Below are 22,374 nucleotides of genomic sequence, written 5' to 3' on the forward strand. Positions count from 1 at the left end.
CTAAAATTAACACTAAGATAAACAGATCAAAATATCAAAAGAAAGAACTTGTATGCAGCTTTTTCCACCTTAGAACTATATGAAAATCAACCAGAATCCTTAAGGTCATAGATCAAGGGACTATCAGCATAAGCAAACAAAGCCTGCCTCTTAGTACTACCAGAGATTGCAAGGAGACACTTAGAGCCTGTAAGTTTTGTGATAATAGGTAACAAAAATGAAGCATCTACTGAGAAAGACTCAGTGAGGTCTGAAAGACCTAGGGTGAGGATTTTATAAAGCCAAGGGAGAGGCATTACCAGACCTGTGGGTTAGCATTTAGACTGGGACAGCCTAAGCACTGTTATGTTCTAGGGCACATACAAAAGAGAATTTAAAAGCGATGAGGTTAAGCAGTGATTAAAAAAAATTATATTCCACAAGGATTACATGCAAATCTAAAGGAAATAAGGTGAGATAAAAATGAAAGAAAAGATCTGAAAGGAAGAATTATTAAAATAATAAATAGTTTAGATGTTTATTATGTGCCAGACACTGTGCTACTTTCTGGGGAAATAAATTTTCATACAAATGAAAATTTAAAAGTAAGGGAGGCAGTGGGAGAGAAAATATATTGATGGTCAATGATAGTGAAGTACAAAAAGACAGTGGCACAACCAGGAGGAAAATGAAGCATGGTCAGTTCAGGATCTTCTCCAAAATGAAGTCCCCCAGAAACAACTTAGCAATGAAGGAGGAGGCTGTCCATCATGGAATGACACTCCAGGATGCAAAGGCTACAACTACAGAGGCAGGTAGGAGGCAGCTGAGGAATGGAGAAGTTCAGAGCGAGAGAAGAATAGCTATGTGGGAAATCAATTATATCATAGCCATAAATAGCCATCCTTTATTTGAGTGGTACATGATAAAGCACATTGACAAGCTGAAAAATACCCAGAAGAAGATGACCAAGATGGTCTAAATCTGTGCATATAGTCTTTAATTCACTCACCCATATAAAGCATTTCCGAGGGAGCATGAAATCATGGGTATGGTGCTGGCCTTGAAGTCAGAAAGACTTCTTTCTAAATCTCACCTCAGATATCATCTTGTGACCCTGTGCATGTCATTTAATTTCTCTGGGCCTCATCTGTGAAATAAGAAGTTTGCATTTTATTTTTGAAAGACTGCTTTCAGCTCCAAATCATACAGTGCCTACTATAGCAAGTGATTAATAAGAACTTCATCTAATAAATATCTTATCTAAATCTGTGAGGCTAAGAATATTTAAATATATTTTCTTAAAAGAACAGTGAAAAACCACCCCTAGTAAAATTATGAAAGGGAAAGAATCATTCCTTTAAAACAAATTGTATGCATATTTAATATAAATTATTTTCATCACAATTAATCCAATGATATTCTAAACTATAAAATTAGTATTTTGAAGGACTGTATTTCATAGACAATTTTTGTACTATTTTTCTTGTTCTATTTTTTAATCCTTTCCAAGGATCTCAAAAGACCTTGTAACTATTATCTCATTAATCTGCACAACATTTTGTTGACCTAAGTGACAACCATTTTAATCCCCATTTCACAGATGGACAAACTTGGTCAGAAAAAGGTTAAGTGGCCTGCCTGAGTTCATACATCAAGTCAATTGCTTTGCTCCTAGAGGAACTTTGGCGTCTTGACCTGCTGGCTAATGCAGTATCCACTACATCATTCTGGCAGGAGTGAAAGGCAAGGGTAAATACCTTAGATACAGAAAGCAATATAGGACAGGGCCATATTAACAGTCCAGGCCTATGCTATTCGATTTCTTTTCTTTGTATGAATTTGTCATAGTACTTCTACCAGTGGTTTGGTCACCTCTCTCGATGGAAGGAGTCAGGGTCAAAAAATGTGAAAAAGAATTGTATTCAGGGCCAAGAGACTTTATTCAAATTTATAAAAAAGATGAGAATAAAAGAGAAAATTGAGGCAGAAGGACAGAGATTATTGACATGGTTATCTCCTGACTGGGTTGACAAAGGAAAAGGAAATATGATAACAACCCTCTTTTGTTCTAAGGTAATTTGATAAAGCACAAAAAAATAACAATTTTAATTATTATCTTAAAATATAAAATAAATGTCACTTCTATTGTATGTTTAAAATGTTATATTTTATGTAAAACATATGCCTATCATGTATATGTATTATGTGTATATGTATACAGATATTATAGATGCATATTACACATGGAATACACCCATATATCATAGCTAATATAGAATTCTAAGGTATGCAAAATACTTTACAAACAGTTCATTCCACATTTATGATAGACCTTTGACATAGGTATTAAAATTATTGTCTTCTCTATTTTGTAGATCAAAATTGTCAAATACATTGTCCACTCGCCTGAACCAGATTAAAATACAGTGGAGAAATATTTAACTAAATAATTATCAATACTATAGAGCATAAATAATGTTAATTTGTGATCTTTCTAATTCAGTATGCTGACAGAGGAGATCGTTATGTAGGGTTTGATAGTTCTGTTTTTATTTGAATTTGACATCATTGTTATAGATGCTGAAAACTGAGACCAAGATGTTGACTTTTCCATACTCACACAGTTCATAAATGTGAATAACAGAAACTAAATTCAGATCTTCCTGATTCTAAGACCAGCTTTCTACTGATTACATCATGCAGCCTCTCAAGTCTAAATCATCTAACCAGTTATAAATTACAGTAAATAAAGTACAATAATATTAACAAAAAAATGAATAGCTAAGACATTTAAACAATTGAATAACAAAATATAAACTTCTACATCCTGTAATGAATTTCTTTCCTCTAGACCAAAATGTATTAGTTATGACAAGAAAGGATTTTTTTTTCCTTTAAAGTAAATGTACTACTCATTAAGCATTTGAACTACAATTAACTTCATATCATTCATGTCAAAGGTGTTTATTCCAAATATTGTATTGAATAAAGAATTTCATATTTATTAACCTTCGCAGACATAAGAATAAAACTACATAATTACTTTATTTCACAAACCAGAATTTTGCCGTGATGTTATTTTTTTGTCCTTTTTTCTCGAAAAGAATCGTGAGGTGAGAAAGGTAATGGCTTTACTTCCAGGTAAATTTCATTTACGTGAAGGTGGACTATGCAAAATCATTAGGCACACTCTCTCCTCAGGAACCATCTGTGTCCAGTGGCAAGATATTGATTGGGATGACGGGAGATGGCCCTTGACACAGTGGGAAACTTAGCTTTTTTAAACTAAAGTCTTTCCAGCTCTCAGTTTGATTGGGGCAATGCACATGCAGTGATTAAGGCTAGGTAAGAAATGAGACAAAGAATGGAGTCTCTTACCTAGTTAAAAAAAAATCAACCAGGGAAGGGAAGACCCTCAGGATTTTTGCCCAAAATAGAAACAGTTGCTATTTACACTTACTCTGAATCATCATGGCCCAAACAGTGACCTTTCTTCCTTCATCTTCCTTCCCTCCCTTTTTTCCCTCTGTCCACATAGGCAATCATACCCTCAACTGTGTGTAATCTACCCAAAGAAATATAATGAAGGACAAACAACAACATGACCAAATTAAGCTAAATAATAATAGCTAATATTTCCATACATTGTAAAGTTGGCAAAATGGTTTTCTTTTAAAAACTTATTTTTTTTCCACAGAACCCTATGAGATAGACATTATTTTTGATACTGAGTTAGATTAATTCTCAAATGGTGATAGAATTAACATATATCAAAGTGATATTTGAACCCATATCTTCCTGACCATAAATAAATTTATCTAAGTTTACTACTTTTAATATAGTTCTGACCTTTTCCCCTTTAACTCCCAACCCAACTTGAGCTAGGACTTGTTCAAGACCCCTGAAATTTAAGGGGTGTATGCAAAGTAGATGTGCTCTAATCAATAACCTGACCCACCTCCCTGACATGTATTTGTCTCAATTTGTCCTGCTTATATAATGATTATATATTTTTTTCTTGTTATGAATTCCAAAGTTGATTTTGAAGTCATATTAGAGGAGATATTTTGTGTTGCATATTGAATATAAAGCTTACCTTAGATGCCAACACTGCTTTTTGTGGTTCTATGGGATAACAGCTGAAGAACATACCTAACATTCCAAGAATCACAAAGTAAGAACATACTTTGAGAGAAAAGATAGGCATTAAGGTGAAGTGCAAAAGAGAGATGAATTTGGATTCAGATTACCTGGGTTTGACTCTTTGCTCTGCTGTTTTCAACCTCTGTGACCATATATAAACTATTTGGCAGCTCTGTGTTTACTTTCGTTCTCTTTCAAATGAGAAGACTGAATTGGATATTCTTTTATTTATTCATTCATTCAATTATTTTAAGCTTGTAACTTATCTACTTTTTAAAATTGTTTTTGTATTAATTGTTTGTTTACTTTTAGTTTACAAGATTCAGTTCCACACTCTCTTGAGTTTCAAATTTTCTCCCCTTCCCTCTCCCCCCTCTCCATGGAGGCATGCAATCAAGTTTAGGATCTGCAAATACTTACACATTAGACATTAGTCAGGTTATAAAGAGGGATTATATGGATTGAATATTCTTTAAGGCCCCTTTCATTTCTATATCTATGAAACTATGAAGGTAGCTGAAGGAAAATGAATGTAGATAGAGAATTGTTGATAAGATTTAGGAAGGGAAGCTTCCTCCATGATTAATAGATCAATAGAGATCATCAGTGTTTACTCCATAGACAGAAGAACTGAATGAAATCAACTATGGAATCTGCAGAATGGTTTGGGATAGGATAGGAAGATCTAGGAAGCAGCTGGAAGCAGAAAAAGAAGAATTTGATAGAGATATATCTACATACATTGTAGATAGGACTAAATAAGAAGAGATGATAAGATTGGTACGTGTGTGTGTGTGTGTGTGTAGATAGGTTGAAGTGTAGCTTAGGTTGAAAGTTAGGTAGCATAATAGATTCCATCAGTCATAGTTCTGGCATATTTGAGTAACGTCCAATAAAACCTTAGGACCGCTTCACTGGTTAGCTTGGAAGAAGTCACAACTGCATATAATAGTACTAACAAAAGTAATCTTTAATAATAATTGCAATAATTGTAGCAAGAGAGATAATCAAATGCATATATACATAAATAAAAACTATGTTAGGGGGAAATGGTAAAATAAGTATGATTTTATAGGAGACCTTGCATCTCTTCTGGATGTGATGAATTCCTTGAGATGATGTTAATAGGAGTGAAAAAGATGATGGAAACATATGAAGGAAGAATTGATTTTCATGACTGCAATATTGAAATATGCTTTAATTTTCCAAGTTCTTTGGAATATCACTATTCCACCCTAATGGAAGTTACTCATGCATATTCAGGATAAACTAAATTTATGAATATTGTTTATTCACTAAAACTTTTGTTCCTGTTTTGGACAAAGTATATTCAAGTAAAAATGGTGATTTTATTAAAAAATGAGAATGCTAGTAAGAGTTTAGTAACTCATTTGGTAGTTTATGTGAAGTATGGTGTTATTTCTGTCATTCTGCAAGCTGTTAGATAATATTTTCAAAATAAAAAATTCAGGTTTTGCAGGAGATAACTCAATTCTAAAGGAGATTTTACCAAGAAAAAGTAAGGCATTGTGCTGTTAGAACAGAACTTTTTAATGAGGTCTTTTCTTCTTATTTTGGTTTTATAGTTATTGAAAGCACTGATTTTATGGGAGTTTCAAAATTATTATTCCTGCTGCTACATTATAATTAGAAATTGCATTAGTTTGAGTGACTGAGCTAGCTTTGTTAAATTAGTTAATTGTGATCTAGTACGCACAGCTTGAATTTCAAAATAATCATGATTTGCATATATATGATACAAATGTGTATGCTAAATAATTTGCACTAGCAAGAGAGAAAAGCTATTTTTATGTATCAAGTATATGAAATTTATTTTAACATGGCAAGTAATTGAACTACATGTATGACATTTTACCTGTGGACCACGGAACTTCCACCTAATTTCTGCACTTTGGCCTTACGAATAAGCACATAACCCTGATATTTGAACTTCATATTTTAGTCAGCATGACATTTCCAGGTCAGGAAGAAATGGGCCCAAGTTTGTCCTCTGATGTATACTGGTCATTTGGTCCTGAGAACATTCCTTTACTTCTCATTGCCCCAAGTTAGTATTTAATACTATAAGTTGCATGAAAATTGCTCTTGTGCATCAGTAGGGGTATTCTCTCTGGAAACCAGGCCTCACTTTCCCAAAAAAAACCCCAAAATTTGAATCAAATGCTGGGAAACTGTCTAAAGACAGAAAGATAAGTTTTGTTTTGCAGCAATGCCTATAGAACCTCCCTGAAGGATTTTGTCCAAAGTTGTTAAAGACTAAAGGGTCATGTTTAAATTTAAAAAAAATATTTTTTTAAAGAAAATTATCACTCTATAAGTATTGGGGCCAGTTGTTCAAAGGTTCTTTTTTTTAAGGGAAGGGAGGAGGAGTAACTACAGATAATGCTTATAGTAATATATAATGAGAAGAATGCACCAGCATCATTTTAATTCCTTAATTTTTATAAGTAAAATGTTCCATACATGAGTGGTAGAAAGAAGTTGTAAGTTAAAGTGGTGATTTTGAAATATAAAAATATAAATCTTCTAAATTCATTTAGAAAAATATTTATTAGGCATAGAACACAAGACAGGCACTGTATCTATGTTTATACTACTGCTCCAAAACATGTTGAATTAAAAAGATATGGTAGCATTTGTTCCACAGTAATTTGTAATAATTAAAAGGTTCAGTTCCTCAAATATTCAAATAATCAAATGTATATATATATTGTATCATCAATTCAGAGTGATAAAAGTTTCAACCTAATCATGCCTGCCTATTTTGTGTATTTTTACTTCTTGTAATTCTAAAAGTTCACCACAGGGAATCCATCTGATGTGCTAGAGGACTTCCTTACTCTCTTCAAACATCATGAGTAGAACACTCTAGCTGTCCACCTGTCATATCTCACTGTTTTCATAATCACCCTATCTTTTCTTTCATTCATATAATTTTGATGACATCATTTACTCCAGCTCTTTGGAGTTCCTTATTGCTTATATGTTATTGTCTGTTCATATCCATCTTGGATCTCTCTCTATTGCCCTCTATTTGATACTCAGTTTTAGTTCTTCAAAAACAGTGTTGTTCTATGTCTAGTTGTCATATTGAAATACTGATAAAATGTTATCCTTGAAAGATGAGCCATTAATTCAGCGGGGAATTTGTTTTCTTAAAGGAGTTTTGCAAGTTCCTAAAAGTAATTCAAAGCATTTTTCTACTTTTTAACTCAGCCCATTATTTTACTTATTTTCACTTTTGGTATCATAGATAAGCTTCATAGAGTATCAGTTCAAATATATCTTGAAATATGGGCAATAATCATTCTTAATCCAATTGGGGTTTTTGTATGTTGCTGGATAGAGCAAATATGTTTAAATGATTGCTTATCTTTTTTTCAGAAGGTTTTGCAAAATCCTAAGAATTGATACAATCAGCAAGATGGCATGCAAAATAGGGGAGGACCCCATCATATACAGAGAATTCCTTCTCAACCTGATTCTGCAAAGGGTCATCTCAGTTATGGTGATGAACTTTCAGTTATATATCTTCATGATATATCTACTTGCTGCATGCTCCACCTAATATTGACTATCAGAGGGACATTATAAAGTCAATTTTGTTTTTACAACTTCTGTGGAATCTTGATTATATTTTATGTATGAATAAGGGAAACCTTGCTTCAAAAGAGCTTATGAGGTAATGTTCTATTCTACTCAATTAAATGCCTTTTCATGATAAACAAATGAAATCCATATTAGTATCATATTTTTCTACACATTTCAATTAAATGTTAGAAGGTAAAAATAGGGAGCACTGTTAAATATAATTTGAAGACTTTTTTTGTTTTAGTCTCTCTTCCCAGATTTTACTTTTCCTGTAAGAGTGTTATATATTTTCTCAAACTTTCTCACCTATCTTCCCTTCTTCCTTCCTTCCTTCGTTCCTTCTTTCTTCTTCCCTCCATCTTTCCCTCTCTCTTTTTGCTCTCTACATAATATATGAATGCATATATTATATATACATACATATGAATGTCTGTGTGTATATCTATCTATATTGTAAGTGCTTAGTTATATATTGTCTCCCACTTTTGAAAGTAGGCACCTTGAAGGTAAAGATTGTTTTTGCTTTTCTTTGTATTGCTAATTCTTAACCATTCAGGGTACATATACAACATTTAATAAATGTTTGATGGTTGATTTATTAATGCTTTCATTGAGGATGACCCTGATTTATGTATATATGACTTTCCAAAAGATTCATTTATATAAGAAATAAGGCATATGTGTTGGTAAATATTGATGTCTCCTTGGTTGTTTTTTTTTAGTATTACCAAGAAAGATCCAGTTTTTTTTCTATATTTCTTTTTGGTTTCCTCCTCTGTTCAGATGCCATGCATACTGTTCTGCCAATGCCTTCATAATAGTATTGCCTACAGGAAAGATTTCCTACAAATATACACGGATCCATCAGTTTGTTTTTCCCCCCATCATTTTCTCTCTTTAGTATGATTTGTACCTTTTTTTATAAGCATCTCAGGTATTATCATTTTTAGGTTTCAAATATAGTTATTTCAATATCCTTCATGGGGAAAATAGTTTGATTTTTTAAAAATGGATTTAACAAATCTTTTCCATTTTTCTTCTATTTGACATAGTTTTTTTTTTCCACATTCACCATTGAATGGTCTTGGGTTGTCTGTGTAGTTAGATATATTCCATACATTTTAAAAACTGATTTTAACCTCCACAATTAATCTCTACCTTATTAAATTATAGTATTCATAATTGCCCATCATCTTTCATGGTAAGGTTTTTCAAATGAGCTAATATTATATCCTACCATTGTCTTTAGCACCTCTCTCCATTTGGCAAATATGCCAGATACTTACTGAATAAGACATTTTGGAGGTTCTTTTGGTTTTCTTGATGCATAAACAAATTTATACTGGTTAAACTTCTATATGTAATGAAAGAATTTGAGCTTTATCATTGATAGTATGTTATGTGAAATTGATGTAAAGTACATAAAATTAGGAATTAGAGAAATGTGTTTGTATGAATTGTCCAGTGCTCAGTTTTTTTTTTGTATTTTAAAAGAGGGGGTTGGACTAAGTGATATTTGTAGTCCTTGTAAGCCTTATAATTCAGTGATTCAAACCCCAATACTTCTATGGTCTCACTGATGGGGACATTCTTTCCAAAAATCCAGATTGAATAATTTATGGTTGTTACACTTTGTAACTCTTATCCATGTCTTGATAGTGGCCCTAGAAAATGCATCCTTCTTGACAGGACATTCTTAAGATATCTTGGCATTGTGAAACTGACAATTGAGCACACTAATTATTTATCAGTTATTCCTACATCTCACTATATTACTTATTCAATCAAAATATTTATTAAATAAAGTACTACATTCCAGTCACCATTCTAGAAGCTGGGAATATAAAGACAAGATGAAACAGCACCTCCTATCAAATAACCTATGTTATATTTGGAGAGCAGGAGAATACAAACATTACTTTTGTATATATCTTCAAAACATGAAATATAAATAAGAGGGAATGAGGGTAAAGAAATACTAGCACATGGACAAAAAAGGGGAAAAGATGTCAGAAGTGTTATTTGGGACAAGCTTTGAAGAAAGTTATGGAATCTACAAAATGAAGGTAAGGAAGGAGTGTATTCTGGTCTGACCCACAATTAGTACAAAGACATAGAGATAGAAAATGGAATGTCACATATGAGAAAAATTAATAAAGTCATCCATCTTAATTTCTGATCATATACATCTTGAATAATATATGTTACTACTTCCACATAATTCCTAATTGACAATGAACTGTATGCTGCTCATCACTAACACATGTCTATCCATTCTCCATTAATTGGTCCACAATTTCAGTACTTTGGAATCCATGAGCCCCTTGACTCATAGTCATACAGCACTGTCATTATAGAGATGTTAATAAAAGTGGGCCTCCATTTCAGGGAAAAGTTTGAAGTCATTCAAAGAATTTTTAATTCCTCCAAAGAAATTCAGTTTGCTTTGATCTTTCTGCTCAATCTTCAGGATGATGAGTATTTGGCATCTATTTCATTTTTCCTGTGTGACTTGCTAGGACAAACTCTATTGGGTGATCATAGATCACCTTTAGAGGTTTTTACAAAGTTTTGGGCTTGATACAATGAGCACAATATAGTCTTCCAACAGGAATCTTGATGGATTTTGCCAGATCATAATCTCAGAAGTAATTCTTTCCTAATTTGAACTTCAATGTGAGGAAATTCCTTCCACCAATATAGATTTGCTCCATAGCAGAGATGGGTGTCAAATAGACTTGTATATCATTTTTATAGAACTGATTCTTTCCGGAGAAAAGTTCACATTTTGATGGACAGTAGTTGGCAGAACATGTAATGCATGAGAAATCATCACATAGCTTGGATATGGAGTAAATATGTAAATATGGGTAAGTTTCAGGCATGAACCTGTGACATCTATTCAGAGTTCTATTTTTGTCCTTTCTCAGTAAGGGACATTAAATTTATTGATGCATCAAAGTCTTGATGATAAGAAATTCCCTTATCCTCTAAAAGAAAGCCTCTCCAGAACTTATCCTTTCTTCTTGAGATTACCACATTCTAAAATTTTGGTTTTCCTTTTATTTCATTCTATGATACTTTGAACTTCAATCATAAGTTCATAGCTCAAGTATTACAGAATCAAAGGCCCAGACTGAATTTAAAGTGTGCAATGCAGATGTTCATAATTTTCATACATTTCTCCAAAATGAAAGCTATCAAACATTGTTTTGCATCTAGTGAAAATTTGAGTCTTCATCTGTTATATGCTATTTCGAAAAGAAATCAACACCATTCATAATATTGTTTGTTTAGGAATTTTGAAAATCAAATTGAGATATACAGAATGATTATGAAGTCTATTTAGTAATAACTATAGAAACATACATGGTCATTCATGAAACCTTTAATTACCAATCATTTATTCAAATACATACAAGAGAATATATATAGGTACTGGGATGCAAGGGCAAAAGAAGAGCTTTGCCCTTAAAGAAGTTGCATTAGATTGAGAGGGTATGATGGATCCTTAAGGTCTGGGCAAAAATAACCAGAATCAAAGTTATTAGAGAATTCAGGGACCAGTGAATCCAACTGAAATGTTCCAAAATATCCCCCAAACAACATCCATGGTGAACGATCATTCATTTTCTGCTTGAAGCCCTGCAATGAGGGAAGCTGACTACCTTCGGAAATCACCCATTTCAATTCGGAAAATCATTGATTTTAGGACATTAAATCTATATTTTCCTCTGAAAATTTTGTCTATTGATCTCTTTTCTCTCCTGCTACCAAACAGAAAATATTTAATCTTTTTTTCCCATGAAAACCTTTCAAATATTTGAAGACAGATGTTCTGCTCCTCCTGAGATTCCTCTACTTTAACCCATATTTTGTATTATATGTCTCTGTAGGAAACAAAGAATTTTGCTGAGGAATCTGATAGTATAAAAAGGATTAAACAAAAGGTGTCCCACAGTTTTATATATGTAAACCTCTGCTTAAAACCAGGTGTTGGATTTCCCTAGTTTACTCTTATGCATAACACCTAAGTTTCATTTACATATATATTTAACCTTTCATTTAGACAACTTATACATGGTACAATTGGTGATCTCATTCCCCAAAAGATACATTTCATAAGGAACATATATCTCTAATATAAATCAGTGAGACTTCTACCTTGCTTAAAATGATGGGAAGCTCAGCTTATATTCAGCCTGCTCTAAGGATGTTACCAAGACCTCTTTCTTTATGTCACCATAAGGTCCATCACTAATCTTTTCTCTCACTTCAATAAGATTTTTTTTGATACTATTTTGTAGTTGTTATGATTTTTATACATTCTCTATGATCACCCAATGTAGATCCTTAAAAGTCAACATAGATGGAGTTAATGCCCTTCATCATTCTGATTGTCCTCTTCAAGACAAACTATAAATGTTCATCCTTTAATGTGGTACAAAGAAGTTAACACAATATTTCATATGTAATATATTGAACTTATAACATTCCATTTCCTGGAAGTTATGGCTCTCACTGAAACTGAAGATCACTGGTTTTTATCCATAGCATAATTTTGACTCACATTGAACTTGTAGTCTCTAAAAACCCTTAGAACTCTTTCAGGCAAACTGAATTTTAAATCAATTTAATATTTTATATTTATCTTTTTAATTATGTTTTATTATACTCAGTGCAAGTATAGTGCTCCAGTCTATTAAAATCTTTTCACATTCTAGCCCTGCCATCCAGTCTGTACATTATCCTTCATTGTTTTGTGTGATCTGTTAATATGACAAGCATTATAATTATTTCTTTATCCAACTCACTGAGAAAATATTCTAAATAGCGAAGCACAAAATATGGATCCTTAGAGTGCTCCAAGGGATTCCTCCTTATATTTTGATATTGAATAATTAGTGCCTACTCTTTGGATCAGGGGATGAAATGATCTCTGAATGCATCTGATTTTACTTGGTGTAGGTCACATCCCTCTATCTTTTGTACCAGAATAACAGGAAATGGTTCATCAAATGACTCTGACAACGAAATGTATTTGTATATTATATTCTCCATTAGAATGTGAGTTCCTTAAGAATCATTTAACCTTGCAAATCCCTGAGCAATATCTAAAATTAGAAGTTGCAATAAGCTACAATGCTAAACCATGAAATAATTTCCTTATTTAGGAAGTCCCCTTTATAAATGAAATCATTTGTTACAGTGTGTGGACAAATGGATCAATAACAAAGAAGCAGATATAACATCAAAGACGTAAGTCACAGAACATTGAGTCAAGATCTAGTTTTTCAACATCATATATGTGTGGCCTTGAGCAAGCAATTTTGTGGGCATTAGTTTCCTCCATTATTCAATAAAAGTGTTGGATTGGATGACCTATATGGTTCCTTCTTGCTCTAAATCCTGTTACAATATGCTCCAATTGAGGCTTTCAACATTTATTGGATTAATTAATATGCTTTCTTGAAGATTCTCAAATTATTATAGGAGTTTTTAGCCTATGTGAAATGGGGAAAGCCTAAGAAAGATTATTAGCTCAGCAAATAGAGTGCAGGGCCTGGAGTCAGGAAGATTCATCTGAGTTCAAATCTGGCATCAGACACTTAATAGCTATGTGACCCTGGGCAAGTCACTTAACTTTGTTTGAATCAATTCCTCATCCATTAAACAAGCTGGGAAAACAAATGTCAAACCACTCAAGTAACTTTACCAATAAAACACCAAATGAGGCCACAAAAAGTTGGACACTACTGAAAAATGACTGAACAACAACAACAATTAAAGCCAATATTTCCAATATGAACCAAAAAAAAAATAAAGTGTAGTAGGGTAGAGGATAAGCTTGTTTACATGAAATTAACAGCCTGGGGTGCCACCTAAGTTCCTACAACATCCCACCCTTGATGACAATTGCCTAAAACTCTTAGGGTGACAGGGCTTTCAATCATGAAAACAACATCATAAAATTCTAAAATCTAAAGGAGATATTTTAAAAATAAAAAATAAATAAAAATTATCATTTTATAATAGTGGGAAAAATATCATTGGTAGTTTACTTAAAAAAAAAAAAAAACAATTACCAGGGGAATCCAGGTAGCACATTGAGTAAGAGCACCGGCCCCAGTGTCAGGATGACCTGGGGATCAAATACGGGCTAAGATACTTAGCACCACATCCAGAAATAACTGGCTGTGTAATGTTGAGTAAGTTACTTAACCCCAATTGCATATGTATATATATATATATATATATATATATATATATATATATATATATATGTGTGTGTGTGTGTGTGTGTATACATATATATATATATGTATGTATGTATGTATGTATGTATGAAAAACAATTACCAAAAGCAACAGATACATCATATGAATGATGATGTATCTGACATCATCATCAGTTCTGATCACACATGTGGATAAAATTAATTAAAATAGCTAAGATGCCATAAGCTTCTTGAAATGTATACTATATTAAGATTGCAGTTGTTTTCAAGATTGATAATGTATTGGGGAGCAAAGCCAAGATGGTAGCAAAGTAGCAGGAAAATTCCCTGCTCTCCCCCCATAAACACCTCAATTACCTTTAAAAATGACTCCAGGGGCGGCTAGGTAGCACAGCGAGTAAGAGCACTGGCTCCAGTGTCGGGATGACCTGAAGATCAAATCCGGGCTGAGATACTTAGCACCACCCCCAGAAATAACTGGCCGTGTAACCTTGAGCAAGTTACTTAACCCCAATAGCTTTAAAATAAAAATGATTCCAAACAAAATTTAGGCTACAGCAACCACAAAGTTACAGAGAGAAACAAATCTCCTGCTGAAGACATCCCAGAAGGCAGACAGGAATGGTTCATCACAGCATGCTGGGATGAGAGACCAGCCCCATATGAGACTGAGGTTTAAGCCTGTAGCAGCAAGCACCCCAAGGGTCCTCAGGGTTTGCTGCCAACACAGGTTCTTAGAACTGCTTTAATAAAGGAAAGCAACTCAAAATGGGTTAACAAGCTTACTTTAATCAGTCAAACATATGTACTGTTTACCTAGTTCAGGGGAAAAAGGTCAGCACCCAGAATTTCAGAATATACAGACAGAATTATCAAGACAGAAACAGATCATGTAGACAGATTTCCAAATTGTCCAACCATTATATCCATACCAAACAACATCTGGGTTTCAAAGCCGGGAGGCTCTGGACAATGGCTAGCCCAGAGTTTCATCAAATCACAGAATATTTCTCAAAGTGAGCCCCAAAACAAAGGCAACACATCAGGGCTTATATAGCCTTCTCCTGGCTCAGAGAATGTAACAATCTTATTGACTCACTGGCCAATCAAGAAGTATCTACTGAAAAACCAGCCTCCCACCCCATCCTCCAGGTGCACTTTAGCCTAGGGGCAGGGAAGATCTATAAATTAACATTCCCATTACAAAGCCCCGGTGCCTATAGGGATATCAGGAGAGTAGATCACCAACAGCTGTGGCAGTTTCCAGGATTATCAACTGATAAATGCGAAAGACAAAGTGAGAGGTCAGTATATACTTTAGGAACAGGGCATTTGGAAGTTTGGTCCAGCCTCTGTCCCCTGCACAGAAAAGTGGCTGAGGCAAGCCAGTTGTTCTGACATGGCTGCTTCAGAGCTCCTGGCTTGCAGATTGTAGGGGCACCCAGCAACCAGTCTGGGGGGTAATTGCTCTTGTTTAACTGGCTTGGATCTGGATTGCTGTTTAGGGTGGAGGTCCTGGGGTGCATTACCAGTGTGCCAGAGCCAGTGGAGGCTTCTGAAAGGGTACCCAACTTACAGCTCCAGCAGCTGAGATAACCCCAGTGATTTGGGACAAATCTCTCCCCTCATGGAACCAGAGTTCTACTGTGGCAAAGAGCTCAAAAGTCAAGTAATTGAATGGCAACATAAGCAAGCAAAAGAAGCAAAGCCAGCACAGCAATCTGACTTTAGATTCATATTTTGGGGACAAAAAGGATCAAAGCATGGAACAGGAGAAAGACAATGAAGTCAGAAACCCTGTTTTAAAAAAAAAAAATGAATTGGTTATAGGCCATAGAAGAGCTTATGAAGGATACTGAAAATGAAATAAGAGAAGTGGAGGAACAATTGGGAAGAGAAATGAGAATGATGCAAGAAAATCAGGAAAAGAGAGTCAACAACCTGACTGAAGAAAATAACACCTTAAAAATGAGTAACTCAAATGGCAAAAAGGACCGAAAAGGCCAATGAGGAGAAGAATGCCTTAAAAAGTCGAATTTCCCAGATGGAAAAAGAATCTCAAGAGTTCACTGAAGAGAATAATACCTTCAAAATTAGATTGGAGCAAATGGAAGCTAGTGACTTTATGAGAAATCAAGATAATATTACACAGATCCAGACAAATGAAAACATAGAAGGCAATGTGAAATATCTCATTGGGAAAACAACTGATCTGGAAAATAGATCCAGGGGAGATAATTTAAAAATTATTGGACTACCTGAAAGCCATGATAAAAAAAAGAACCTAGAAATCATCCTTCAAAAAATTCTCAAGGAAAATTGCCCTGATGTTTTCAAGTTATAGTGCAAAATAGAGGTTGAAAGAATCCACCAATCACCTCTTAAAAAGATCCCCAAAATGAAACTCCTAGCAATATTATAGCCAGGTTCTGGAGCTCCCAGATCAAGGAGAAAATATTACAAGCAGCCAAGAAGAAACACTTTCTATATTGTGGAAACACAATGAGGATATCACAGGATCTGGCAGCCTCTACCTTGAAGGATCAAAGGGCTTGGAATATGACATTCCAGAAGTCAAAGGAGGTGGGATTAAAAGCAAGAATCATCTACCCAGGAAAACTATCATGTTTCAGGGGGAAATATGGTCATTAAATGAAATAGAGGACTTTCAAGCATTCTTGATGAAAAAAAAAACAGAGTTGAATAAAAAAATTGACATTCAGATACAAGAAGCAAGAGAAGCATGAGAAGGTAAACACAGAAAAGAAATAATAAAGAACTTATCAGGGTTGAACTTCTTACATTCATACATAGAAAAACAATTGTAACTTATGAAACTTTTCTCAGTATGAGAATAGTTGAAGTGAATATAAATGTATATATATATATATATCTGTATATGTAAACATAAATATATATGTCTATAAAGAAGGGTGTATGAGAGTGTGAATGCATATGTGACTGTATGTGTATATGTGTATACATAGACAGAGGGCACAGGACTAATTGAATATGAAGAGATGATACTTAAAAAGAGAAACTTAGAGGTGAGAGAGGAATATAATGAAAGGAGATTGGAAGAGACAGAATGGGGTTAATTATCTCATATAGGAGAAGTAAAGGAAAACTGTTACAATGGAGGGGAAGGACAGGAAGCCAAAGGGGAATGAGTCAACCTTATTCTCATTGAACTTGGTTTAGGGAGGGAATGACATAGCCACTAAATACAGTATCTCACATTACAGGAATGTAGTGGGAAAGGGGAGGAGAGGGGGGTGATGGAGGGCAGGGCAGGTTGTGGGGGAGGGAAGTCCAAAGCACACATTTTTGGAAAGCTACAGGTTCAAAATAGAGAATAGAAAAAGTGAGGGGTGTGATAGGATGGAGGTAAATATAGTCAGTTTTTCACAGCATATCCACTATGGAAATGTTTTGTGTGGCCACACATGTACAACCTATATTGAAGTACCTATCTTCCCAGTAAGGGTGGAAAATGGAGGAAGGGAAAGAATCTGGAATTCAAAGTTTTAAAATCAAATGTTTAATATGTGTGTGTGTCCATGTGTATAATTTTTTACATGCAACTGGTAAATAAGATATACAGACACTGGGGCACAGAGTTCCATCTTACCCTACTGGAAAGTCAGAGGGTAGATGGAGGAGTATATAGGAGAGAGCAGATTGGACAAGGGGGTATACAGTGATATTGCTCTTTTGGGGTGGTGGGTAGGGAAAAGACAGGGAGAAAATTTGTAACTCAAAATCTTGTGCAAATGAATGATGTAAACTTGAAATAAACAAAATTTAATTTAAAAAAGAATATAATTATGCTCCGAAAAATAAAAAAAAAAAGATTCATAACAAACCCATTTAGTGTTTTCAGGCTTATTAGCTAAAATTATCCTATCCCTAGCAATCTCATTAGGATGATAATTCCAAATTAAGGTATTTTTTTTTTTAGAAATTTCTATTTAGGTATTACACCCTGCCCCTTTTTCATTAAACTTAGTCCACTTTACCTTCGTCAAAACACTTAAAATCACCACCAGTGGACTACATGGTCCCCTTTCCTCCAAGTAAACTCTTTATCAAGATTATTTTAAAAAATACTTTACCTCACCTAGAAAACAAAAGGCAAAGGTTTGTTAATAATTCCATCATTTTGTCTGCCATAGTCCTTCTGGGAAGTAACTATATAAACAATCCCACAAGAAAGAAAAACTGTCAATGAAAAGGAAACATACCCAGGCTGCATGTATTCTTCTTAGAGAAAATGCTAATTAAGGAATTAAACAACTGTGCTTTCTCTTTGCTGTCAGTTATCCTGGTTTTACCAAAGTAAACACTTTTCTTCCCCTTCTTTGAACTTCTTTTCCTCAATATAGCTATGAAAGCATTGTTTTGGGGATTGTATTTAGCTTTTCTTGTCAGCCTAAACAGATTCACTGACTTAGCACTCCTAATACCATCCTTGTTCAGCATACCATACTTTTTTATTCATGCTCTTTCTAGGTCCTTGCTTGCACCTTTTGTGGATCTTTTAAAAAAAGGCTTTATTGATGCGTTTTTTTTTTGTATAATAGTGTCACATTATACCTCTCCTCGACTCTCAGAATACTTCTTTATAATAAAGAAAACCACTCAAAGTGAGACTTTCTCTCCTCAAATGACCTTGTGCCTACATAGTTCCACTCTTATTCTCCTCTCCCTGTAGTGGGATTAGTTTTTTAGCACCTTTCCCTCCATTAGAATCGGAAATTAGTAGCATTAGTTCATTGGTAAATTTAAAGAAAGCAATTTCTATTGAGTTATAATATCAAAAGGAAGAGAGAAAAGGAAATAGGACGGACATATTGTAAGTAAAATTCTCAAGGAGTTTAGCCACAAAAGGTAGGAGAAAGATAAAGCTAACTAGTGAGTATTGGCAGACTAAGTGAGAGTTTTTGAGGATAGGGAAGGTATGGACGTATTTTCAGACAATATTTATGCAGTCAGTAGGCAGCGAGGGAGTAAAGATTCCTGAGAGTAGGGTCATCCTTTCACCCCCACCTTTGAAAATAAACTGGGGTAGCTACCTTACTATCTCTCTTTGCTGTCAACTTGGTCATGACAATTTCACAGCACATTCTAAGCTTTTTATCTTTTAATGTAAAAGCTGCTAATTCTTGTATTATCTTGACTCTGGTTCCACTTTCTGACTGTTTGCAATATTTTTTCCCTTAAGGTGGGAACTCTGGAATTTGGCTATAATATTCCTGAGAGTTTTCATTTGGGGATTTATTTTAGGAGGGAGTTGTTGGATTTTTTTCCATTTCTATCTTACCTCCTGCGTCTAGATTTCCAGAGAAGTATTCTTTGATAATTTCTTGAAAGATGATATCCAGGTGCTTTTTTTTATCATGCCTTTTTGCTAGTCCACTAATTGCAAAACTCTATTTCCTTGATGTATTTTTTTCATGACTGTTGTATTTCCAATGGGATATTTCACATTTTCTTCTCTTTTTTCTTCTTTTGATTTTCTTTAATTGTTTCTTGATATAGTCACTAGCTTCCACTTGCCCAATTCTAATTTTTAAGGAATTATTTTCTTCATTGAGTTTCTGTACCTCCTTTTCCATTTGAACAATTCTGCTTTTTTTTAATGTGGTTGCTACTTTATTAACTTAAGTACCATCATGAACAGACAAGGTAAATTTGAAGTTGTATGAAACAATAAATTTTTAAACACCAAACATCATTTTGCCTTCCTGTGATCCATCACCTTAGGCAGTGATGCAGAGCTCATGGCTTGACTGTATGTAGACTAGATCCACAAGCTGCATCCATCCACGTGGCTTAAGAGCCAAGACATGCAACTCTCCTGTTCTTGGTCAGTCTCCCTGAACAACACAGAGCCCCTGCCATTTAGCATTACTCTTCTGTTTTAGTGAATGAAACACACCAAAAATTAACATAGTAATGAGTGAAGAGCTTTATTGATCCAGCAAGCACTTTACAAAAAATCAGACCCAGAGTCTGCTTCCCTCCTTTAGGAAGACTATTTCTATACAAATGCTCATATTCTTTAAAAATATTGCACCAAACAAGCACTTCTTTTCCAAGAAGCAAAAATTTTACACCTGCCAAAGGCATCCCAATATTCTACATCAGCAGTGCCCAGGAGGACCCACCAGCAGAATGAATCCTCCTCTCTCCAATATCCATTTCATTGTTGGCATTTCTGTTACTTCCAGGTGAAGAATGTCAGATCATGTGAAGGATTCAGAAAATGCAGCAGCAGAACACTTAGGTTCCCCGCCCCCCCCTCAAAAATAAAAAGGATTTTCAACAAACGAATGGTCTGAAATAGATTCATTGCAGTTTTGCAGAAGACAGGACAGTGCCATCTCCATTATTCCTTCTTCCTTGTCCTGGGTCCCCCAAACTCTTCTGGTCTTCTCTGTATAAGTTGAAAGTATTTTTTTTAAACAGTTTGTCTTTCTGTGAGAACTCTTATTATGGAACTTAGACCACCTACTGCTAATGATTTCTCCTGCCACTGAAGTAACACAGCACTGTAATTCTCTGTGGGCTTTTCAAATCCTTTATAAATGTACTTTATTAACAAGTCAATGCCATTTCTGTCTAATGACTGGGCTGTTAATTTACTGCTTGATACTTCACATTGACAGTGGAGTTTCGTAAAGCTGCATGAAATAGGAGTGGCTAGGTGGTACAGTGAATAGAGCACTGGCCCTGGAGTCAGGAGGACATGAGTTCAAATCCAGCCTCAGCCACTTAACACACACACACACACACACACACACACATACACAAAACTAGCCTTGTGACCTTGAGCAAGTCAATTAACCCCAATTGCCCTACAAAAAAAGAAACAAAAAAAATAAGCAAAAAAAAAAAAGCTGCATGAAATTATATGAGCATATCACCTTGCTGCAACGGGCTGTCCACCTCCCTGGGGTCAAGGTCTGATTCCGGCCCAGCTCTGCCAGCTCCTCCTACTAGTCAACGAACTTGTTCTTATCCAACTCATCGATTGTCTATCTTGAGGAAGCACGAGGACAGCATGTTCCAGGCCATGGCAGCAGCTGCCTCTACCTCCCGCAGAAGGCCAGAAGAGAGAAGAGAGAGAGCCAGAAGATCCCTCAGGGACGTGTTCGGAGCCTGGCAATGGCCCCGGAAATGGTCTGGGAGACTACTCCACCTCACCACTCCCCATGCCACTATGATGACATGTCTGCTTTTTAAGGAGTTTTCTTCAATGCATTCTTGTACCATGTTTTCTTTTTCCCCCATTTGGCCTATTCTGTTTTTGAGGTATCATTTTCTTCCATATATTTTTTACGTGCCTTTTTTTACCAAACTTTTGACACTTTTAACAAGACTTCTATGAATTATTTTCATTTCTTTTCCAGATGGTTCCTCCACTGCTATAATTTAATTCTTAAAGTTCTTTTTGAACTCTTCTAGGAATTTATTTTGGATCCTATTACAATACACACACACATATACATTTATACCTCAAACCCATACCTAATGAAAATTGGTTACCAAAACTACCAGCCCTCCTCTAACATCGAATTCTTTTGTATCAATTCTTCCTCTTACATTTCATTTGTATATAATAATTACTCTTTTTAGTTGTTCGTAAATGGCTTCAATTTTTATTCATACCATAATCATGTCTACCCCAATCTTTCTAAAGAACTAACCAAGTACTAATGACAATCTTAGAAATACATTTTATATTTATACATATATAAAAAGTAAGTGAACTGTCCTTATTGAATCTCTTGTTTCTTTTTTTTTTCTGAAGGAAGACAGAGCAATTGGAATTAAGTCACATGGCTAGTAAGTGTTAAGTGTCTGAGGCCAGATTTGAACTCAGGTCTTCCTGACTCCAGGGCTGGTGCTATATTACCCCCCCACCCACATTGAATCTCTTGTAATCATAATTTGCTATATACCTTGCATTTCTCTTTGCTCTTCTATGCCAAATCTTCTATTAAGTTGTTGTTGTTGTTGTTGTTTTTTTTAGCAAAGTCTGATAGTTTATCAAATATCCATTTTTTTTTCATTCAGGATTATGCTTAACTTTGCTGGGTATGATATTGTCATCTAGAGCCCTGGTTAATTTTCTCTTTGATATAGTGTTCCAAGCAGTCCTTTAGTGACTCCATTTTTAGGTCTCCTGTGATTTTAACTATGGCATTGTTATATTTCTTTACTTATTGCTTTCAATATTTTATCCTTGAGCTGGGGATTTCAGAATTTGAGTATAATATTTCTATTAATTTTTCCCATAAGATCTCTTTCAAATGTTCATCAATGGTTTTTTTTTTATTTTTACTTTTCCACCTTGTTCATTACTCTAGAATATTTTTCTTTAATTATTTTTA

General features: G+C 34.5%; 1 pseudogene; it reads right to left on the reverse strand.

Moving 5' to 3' along the window:
- LOC138156069 (receptor expression-enhancing protein 6-like) overlaps window positions 1–22,374 on the reverse strand; it is a 150,933-nt pseudogene that overhangs the window by 5,010 nt on the left and 123,549 nt on the right.

This window comes from Petaurus breviceps, unplaced genomic scaffold, assembly GCF_028583685.1.
Source record: "Petaurus breviceps papuanus isolate PSGF00001 unplaced genomic scaffold, PetGlider_PUasm1.0 98, whole genome shotgun sequence".
In the NCBI taxonomy this organism is placed as follows: Eukaryota; Metazoa; Chordata; class Mammalia; order Diprotodontia; family Petauridae; genus Petaurus; species Petaurus breviceps.